Raw genomic sequence first — 9,419 nt, forward strand, 5'->3', positions numbered from 1 at the left:
TTCTGATTCATTTCATGTTATCTTCATTGTAAAAACTGGGCTTTTCTTTCAAAAAGAAGGAAATTTCTAAGTGACCCTAAACTTTTGAACGGTAGTGTATGTCGGGAAATTATAGCAGTGTGCACGTCAAACGTTCACCACAAATGCAGTGTGAATAGTCTCATCTGCACTGATACATTGTAACAAACTATCAGCACAGGGGAGACATTTGTTCTGCTGATGTGTTTAGTGTTCAGAGGATTGTATGGACTGGATACAATTGTACCGAATCCCCAGCTGTGAGAAGAATTATATCCGTATAAGATTTCAGTTCATTCACAGACAGCCACAGATGTATAAACGCAGCTGGCAGTGACATTGGTTTATATGGTGCTGTATGACTGTACAAACAACATCAATATTTGTTTTCCTTGTTCTCCATGATTCTGAGATTTGAGGACTTTTACATTTAATGCCAATGTATATGTGGGTGTTTTATCTCTATATGAGTACTGTATATGTGAGTGTATGTATATACGTGGGTGTCTATATCTATAGGAGTGATTATTATTAGTATTCTATATGTGAGTGTTTTATCTTTATATGAGTACTCTATATGTGAGTGTATGTATATACGTGGGTGTCTATATCTATAGGAGTGATTATTATTAGTACTCTATATGTGAGTGTATGTATATACGTGGGTGTCTATATCTATAGGAGTGATTATTATTAGTACTCTATATGTGAGTGTATGTATATACGTGGGTGTCTATATCTATAGGAGTGATTATTATTAGTACTCTATATGTGAGTGTATGTATATACGTGGGTGTCTATATCTTTAGGAGTGATTATTTATGATTACTGTATATGTGAGTGTTTTATCTTTATATGAGTACTGTATATGTGAGTGTATGTATGTGTGGGTGTCTATCTATAGGAGTGATTATTATTAGTAATCTATATGTGAGTGTATGTATATACGTGGGTGTCTATATCTATAGGAGTAATTATTATTAGTGTCGCTGCAGAATTTAGTATGTCCGTTAACGTTGGACATTATCTGCATTTGTCTATGAGCTCCAAATTAGTGAATGCCCTCTCAATGGTGGATCTGAGAGAGGCCGGCCGGAGAGAGACCATGACACGCAGCTTCAGTGTTCAAATGATCTCTGGCCACAGGGGGCGATCCATCTTTATTTATAGGAAAATGAGAGTAGGCGGTGACCTCGTGATGAGAGTAGGTGGTGACCTTATACTTGCAAATATAAACATTCCATATATGGTAATATCCCAAAACTCCACATATGGTATAATGACCGGAAAGGTGTCGGCTTTGGTTTCAGCCAATCATCTACAATATGATAATGACTCTGATTCAGCCAATAAGAATTATATCAATGCATTATAATAATTCTTCACCCTCCAAGCCCCAGGTGGCCTGAACCTTGTCCCATGGGAAGGACACACATCTCAGATACACAAGTTAATGTCTCTACTTCTTATCTCACTAGAGAATGGAGACTGCGGAGAAGTTTAAATTAATTAAACAGAGGCCTGAATCCAAGGCTGACTTATGGTAAACAGTGTCATTGTCCATCCACCAAGGTTATTTGATCTGCTCCTTAAAAGAGTAATAAAACATTCAATTCAAGAACACATAACATAGAATTGCTTCAGGACATCTGCTGATATTTACTTTTTACTTATTAATCTCAAGATGGCTCCTTCAGGCCAAAAGATAGATTCCAATGATCCAAAATGGATGCCGACCATACAAGATGGAGTCCATGCAAAATGTTATCTTTGAAACCCATTCTAATCACCTTCACAAAAGCAATATATGTTCACACATATAAAGATAATTAAAATATTTTTGACAATTCCCTTCTTTTGAACATAAAATTGCTTAGCCATGTATTAGAATATTCACCCGAGATTACGTTCTGGTCAGCTCCCCTAAACCAGGGCACCTCGTTGTGCCATTCACCTCGAGATGAATACTCAGGATACGTGTCTAGCAATAGGTGAGCGCACAGCGTTACATACTGTACACACCTGAAGAGTTAGGGAATTACAGGTTTCACAATTCGGGCAAACCCATATATCTTGGGGGTTTTCTACGGCTTGACAGATGACTTTATCAGGTATGGAAGCATTTAGTGTCACATAAACAGGTGGCTCTGAATGTTTCCTCCCACCTCGGTCCTTAGGGTGGTGGGTGGTCTGGACCTCATGCACTTTTATATCCTGCGCTGTTTTCTTGACTGCTGATACTTTTACAATAAAACATGTTACAAGTTTAAACATAATATATCTCTATCTAAGTAGCTGGTTGTAGTCTGGCTCGGGTACATACTCCTGGTCTGGCTCGGGTACATACTCCTGGTCTGGCTCGGGTACATACTCCTGGTCTCCTGGGTGGCAACCACTTATATGCCTCGTACCCACATATATGACATACATGTTGGGTGAAGCACATCCCTGGAGTGATTTAACACTCCTGCAATCCAGGAGAACAAGATCATGTCCTGTCCGGTGGCATTCATCGATGCCACCTCTTTATCAGTTAGATGACCTCGTGTTACACCCTCTAGACCCTGCGTCATCCATTTTCTAGCTGTCTCTGAGCACTGGGAGCCGCCAGTTGCTCTTATCCCCAGACTATACATATTTTGTGTCTCTTCCCTCACAGCCGGTGAGGTTTACAGCATCAAACAACATGTCATTTTTATTAACCTGACGTATGTTTACACATCACACACTGTCATTGGGGTATCCTCTAATCATGGACGGCCGTATTCCTGGCCTGAGATCTATTTTCCACAGCGCTTCCCTCTTTGAATATCTTACACGGTAAAACAGACAGGGAACCAATGCCCACGCTGCTATTACAAGAGGAACAACTCCAGGAGAGTGAGGGTTAAGCGCTAGAGAAAAGAGATGGGACCGCAAGGCCAAGGCAATAACTTCATCTATCTTCAGATATGGCATCGTTTTTGAATGGAGACATATACAACAGTCCAGCAATGTAGTCAATACTGATATCACTTGATGTTTGATAAACTTGTCATTAAACTCTTCTTCTAGCTCATCATTAGACAATAGGTAATGTAGAGATGACAGAGAAGATGGTGGTCAGCCGGAGCTTGACGAGACCCACAGTTCAGCATCGTGATTGAGGACCTGTCAGCAGTGACCGGCGTGTCCAAGTTCTTTCCCTCCAATGTAACGGATGTGGAGGTTGAGCTGGACTTGGTACGGACGTCACAGTGCGGCTCTAGTGCTTTACGGTGTCTCTTTACACAGGCCAAGTCCCCGGCTGTAAACAATGTCCTCCTATCACTTAGGATCTGGAATGGAATCATAAACATATTTATACATCTGCGTGATCTGTTTCTCCAGAGCTCCCACATAATGGGTGAGGTCAGGGGGCAATGGGCAGGCACTCAGTCCAGGGTTTATGGGTTTCAGCCATGACCTTCTGGATCTTTAACTTCAAGGTCCCATGCCACCTTTCTACCTTCCCACTGCTCTGGGGATACGGGGTGTGAAAAGCTGCTCTATACCCAGGACCTGCAGGATGTCTTGGAGTTCCTCTCCAGTAAAGTGAATTCCTCCATCACTTTCTATTGTCTCAGGGACCCCATATCTACATACCACTTCTGAGAGCCATCTTTTACTTTTGCTGTGGCCCTCGTTACTGGCCACGCCTCAGGCCACCCAGAGAACAGATCTACACAGACCGCTACATGTCATACTGTCCCACCTTTGGTAACTGAGTCAATCTGCAATCGCTGATATGGGTAGTCTGCCTTTACCATATGCCTTTTTGCAACCTGCACAGTTTTGCCTATGTTATGGCGGACACATATCATGCACCTCTGGACAAATCTGGCAACAGCACTTGCTGAAACCCCGGGGGTACCCACCATTTGGTCACCATTGCACTCATTCCTTCTCTTGACACCTGCGTTGGTCCGTGCATTAGTTGGGTTATCATGGGGAAGAGGACTCTGGGTAGGCACATCCTGTTACCCACCTTCCATATTCCATCTTCCCCTTCACTGGCACCTTTTGTCTGCCAATGTCCTTTTTCCTCTTTTGTGGCTAGACTTTGTAGTCTACTTAATATTATCATGTCTATGGGACCAGATACTATGCTGGTCAAGAATACTACGTCCTCCTCTATGAGGGACATGAGAGCCGCAGCTTTTGCAGCCTTGTCTACTAGTCTATTTCCCCTCGCTTCGGGGGTAGTTTGCATTTTAGTAAGAGCTTGCACTTTGAGTATACCTACATGCTTGGCAGTGTCAGAGCCTCAATCAGTTCTCTCACTCTCTCAACATTATGGGTTTACCCGTGGATCCAGCAAAATCTCTGCTCCTCCAGATTAGGCCATAATCATGTGCAATACCAAAAGCATATCTAGAGTCAGTATATATATATTTGCGGTTTTACCTTCAGTCAGTCTACACACCTCAGCGAGTACCTTCACCTCCACCTCCTGTGCGGACACGGAGGATGGGAGTGGTTGTTTCTTTATTACCTCTGTTTCGGTGGTGACAGTATATACCCAGTCTTGTAGCATCCTTCATGGTGGTACCTGGAACCATCTACAAAAGAAAAACTCAAAAGCTGGATTAGATATTGGATCCCCTGTTACATTTTCTAATGTTTTCATCTCTATTTTCATTAATTCAATACAATTATGTTGGTGACCTGTGACCTGGGGAATCAAATGTGCTGAGAAATCAACTTCCCACCAGGCTGGGAATTCACTGTCTGCTGTTTCCTGTGACTTATCCCATTCCCTCTCAAGTCTCCCATTGACCATATAACCTATCCATGTAACCCATCCATGTAACCCATCCATATAACCTATCCATGTAACCTATCCATGTAACCTATCCATGTAACCTATCCATGTAACCCATCCATTTCTCCCTCCTGTGTTGAACCCTGCGGAAGCAATGTAGTAGGGTTTAACACTAACACTGTACATCAATGTATGGTTCGGTTATCAATACTTTTCAACTGTGGGAGGCTCGGAGGGCACGGCTTCAACTGGGGTTTGGGGCTGTTTGCAAACAATTTTAAGTCACAGGGGCCACAGACATACGTCCTACGTCTGTTTACCCTGTGCCCAGAAGGAGGACAGGACCGCCCTCAATATTTCCTGAGATGTGAGGTCTCCTCTCAGTGCAATCCCCATAGAGTGCAGCACACATAAAATTTAGCATATCAGTAACGTCAATCTGTCCATCAGACCCATATCCAATGACAACCTGAATTGCTGCAAGGAGGTCAGAAACTATAAGATTGACTGGACAGGAATCTGACACCATAAACGTGACAACAGCTCCTGTGAATGCTGTCATCTTATTTGCATTTTCATAAAATATATTCCCAATATGTGTGTGTGTGTGTGTGTGTGTGTGTCTGTGTGTGTGTGTGTGTGTGTGTCTGTGTGTGTGTGTGTGTGTGTGTGTGTGTGTGTGTGTGTGTGTCTGTGTGTGTGTGTGTGTGTGTGTGTCTGTGTGTGTGTGTGTGTGTGTGTGTGTGTGTGTGTCTGTGTGTGTGTGTGTGTCTGTGTGTGTGTGTGTGTGTGTCTGTGTGTGTGTCTGTGTGTGTGTCTGTGTGTGTGTGTGTGTGTGTCTGTGTGTGTGTGTCTGTGTGTGTGTCTGTGTGTGTGTGTGTGTGTCTGTGTGTGTGTCTGTGTGTGTGTCTGTGTGTGTGTCTGTGTGTGTGTCTGTGTGTGTGTGTGTGTGTGTGTGTGTGTGTGTGTGTGTGTGTGTGTGTGTGTCTGTGTGTGTGTGTGTGTGTGTGTGTCTGTGTGTGTGTGTGTGTGTGTGTGTCTGTGTGTGTGTCTGTGTGTGTGTGTGTGTGTGTGTGTCTGTGTGTCTGTGTGTGTGTCTGTGTGTGTGTCTGTGTGTGTGTCTGTGTGTGTCTGTGTGTGTGTCTGTGTGTGTGTGTGTGTGTGTGTGTGTGTGTGTGTCTGTGTGTGTGTGTGTGTGTGTGTGTGTGTGTGTATACCATCATTAAACAGAAAGGATACTCTTATAAATTAATAAGAGGTTTGCAAAATATTTCTTTCCTTCATTAGTTTATGTCAATTATTAAATAAACCAATCTATTAAGACAAATGATGAAACATATCGTGCACTATATGCGTCATCATATGCCAATAGAAACTTTTTAATATCAAATAATAATAACCTAGAATGTAACAATGACATAAAAAAAATCTTTCTTGTCGAATCACTTATCATGTGGTGATTTCAAATAAACCATTTCCCTTTAAAAATAGTTCAGCGCACACACCAGTCACTCACACACCGGTCACTCACACACCGGTCACTCACACACCGGTCACTCACACACCGGTCACTCACACACCGGTCACTCACACACCGGTCACTCACACACCAGTCACTCACACACCGGTCACTCACAATACCAGCTGTTCCCAGACACTCTCAGTACTGAGAATCCAATCTCACACATTATATACCTTTTGTGTGTGACCTTATGTAAAACAAGTATATAACTAGAATGACTGTGTATAAACTCCTATTCTTGGATTCTTCATCCAATGAACTATAATCATTTAGTAATGCGCATCATATTAAATTTAAATATGAATGACGTTTTTCATTGTGGTCGACACATAAAACATATATAACGTAACATATAATATATAAACATAAAACATAGAATACTCAATCCTGTGTTCTTATCTTGCACTAAATGTGCCGTTTCTGCAGACACAGCTAAACTACAGATAACAGAGAATGTAGCATTAACCCCTTACTAGCTAAAACTTATGAGCTACAAGGTCAAAATGTCACCATGTGCTCCTGTCAGTCAATGACCAAACATCCTCACGTTAACACACGTTCTTCTCTTATCACTAGTTCTATTAGTCTAACACGGTTACTATAGATTAACAATAAATCTTGTTAGACGTTCCATGCAATTATTAAAATGACTGTTAAATAAACCAAAAAGGAAAAAGATTTACAGTAAAGTTTAAAATGTCTTGGAAAACTCCTATAACGAGAGGAATTTCATTAGTGACAATTTAGGACAGATGATATACAGTATATTCCAACAATCATATCTGGATAGAAATACATAAGAATCTTCACTTTATCAATCTCACTTCTTCTACAATCCGGGTCATTACACTTAGAATTATCCTATTGGCTTTAACTCTATTTCTAGCCAATACCTAATCCACGTCTATTTATCTATCAATAATCCCTGAACATTTCACCCAATGTTCCCTTTTTAGGAAGTGAAGAGTTAATTGATTCCTTTATGAATTCTGATGACGCCTTTCTCTCTATGTTTGGCTAATAACTGATCGCCTGTCACCCCCGGAAACCTCTTGTTTCTGGAAACCTTTGGTTTATAAAGCTGTACATAGAATAATTATAGTTGGCACATTATTTTCTACTGGAATGTCTATCTATAGAATTAGACGCTGGTTAATTCTTACTGATAACTGACAACTGTGTTTCCTAGTCTTTTTTTGTTTTTGTTTTTTTCTGGTACATTCAATCACTTCTATCTGTTCTCTGCAACTCTGTCTATTAATCCAGGGCCCATCATCTCTCAAGAAATCATCCCATCTGGTATAACTGAGGATTCCACTACTTGGACATTCCCGCCTTTTTTGTTATTTTCTCCAGGTTCATTACTGCACCGTCCCCGCATCGGTTTTCAACAATATCTGCTGCTGTTTGTCCACACCCTATACCTTGGGTGTTATGCCCCATTCCCGGCTGGCCAGCACTTTACCTTGGGCATACTTTGAATCAGAAGTCCCCATGCCCTCTGCTAGACTTTCGGCTTTCTTAGTCTGTCAATGAGAATTCCCTAGGCACTCTGCTAACTCCTGTGTTTAGTCTGTCCATAGGGCTCCTCGAAGCACTCTGCTAAATCCTGGGCCTATTTCTAGTCTGTCATGGTGGTTTCCCCCAACGCGCTCTGCTAAATATTTTAGACTGTCATGGAGTTTACCCCCCCCACCCCCACGCGCTCTGCTAAATATTTTAGACTGTCGTTGGGCAACCACGTCTCTGATCCTGTCTCCTAAACAGCAGCCAAATAACTATTGTCAACAAGATCACAATTATTGCCAGTCCCTCGGTGCAGTGTACGTTAACCTACTTTATGTTGTATTTTAAAGGGATGGGTGTGATTTATAACTATCTCACTGTCTCAGGCGCCCAAGAATATTCTATAAACTTTCTAGTTACAGAGATGTTACTTAATATTCAGCAAGTCATTCAGATCGGGCGTCCGAGGATTAGCCCACATACATACTCTTACTTCGGCCAGGTGCGCCTCCTATGGGTCACAGTCTGGATACGCGAAAGTCCTAACAATCACTTGGGCAGGGATGGTTACCCGTCACTTCTGCAAGGATCAATTTGCAACCTGATCTTAATACACACTAAACCCAGGGGCCGGAGGGAACACTTCGGACAGGCCGTTTAGTGTTTTCTCGGTATTTGGTTGTTTCTGTATGTTTTGGGATCAGAAAACAAACGCTCCCTTATCTCAGCCTCTCAGAGATTCACTCACAGATTCATTTCTACTCACACACGTATTCCTATAATTCATACATACAAATACTCATAGACAAATGGTGTTCATGGTTCCCAAATAGTCAAAAGAGACAATACCTGGACGGCAGCTAAAACAAGAGAGAAGTGCACAGTAAGAATAACATTTCTTACTCACCGGTTTTGTGTGCAGTTCTCCGTTATCTTAGCCGTCATCCACCTTCGATTGTCGCCTTCGATCTGTGTTGAGAATCCCGGACAAGAGCCCCCAAGTAATGTCGCTGCAGAATTTAGTATGTCCGTTAACGTTGGACATTATCTGCATTTGTCTATGAGCTCCAAATTAGTGAATGCCCTCTCAATGGTGGATCTGAGAGAGGCCGGCCGGAGAGTGACCATGACACGCAGCTTCAGTGTTCAAGTGATCTCTGCCCACAGGGGGAGATCCATCTTTATTTATAGGAAAATTTGAGTAGGTGGTAACCTTATACTTGCAAACATAAACATTCTATATATGGTAATATCCCAAAACTCCACATATGGTATAATGACAGGAAAGGTGTCGGCTTTGGTTTCAGCCAATCATCTACAATATGATAATGACTCTGATTCAGCCAATAAGAATTATATCAATGCATTATAATAATTCTTCACCCTCCAAGCCCCAGGTGGCCTGAACCTTGTCCCATGGAGAAGACACACATCTCAGATACACACGTTAATTTGTCTCTACTTCTTATCTCACTAGTGAATGGAGACTGCAGAGAAGTTTAAATTAATTAAACAGAGGGCTGAATCCAAGGCTGACTTATGGTAAACAACGTCATTGTCCATTCGGCCAAGGTTATTTGATCTGCTCCT

The sequence above is a fragment of the Rhinoderma darwinii genome, chromosome 2 (genome assembly GCF_050947455.1).
Source record: "Rhinoderma darwinii isolate aRhiDar2 chromosome 2, aRhiDar2.hap1, whole genome shotgun sequence".
Lineage (NCBI taxonomy): Eukaryota > Metazoa > Chordata > Amphibia > Anura > Rhinodermatidae > Rhinoderma > Rhinoderma darwinii.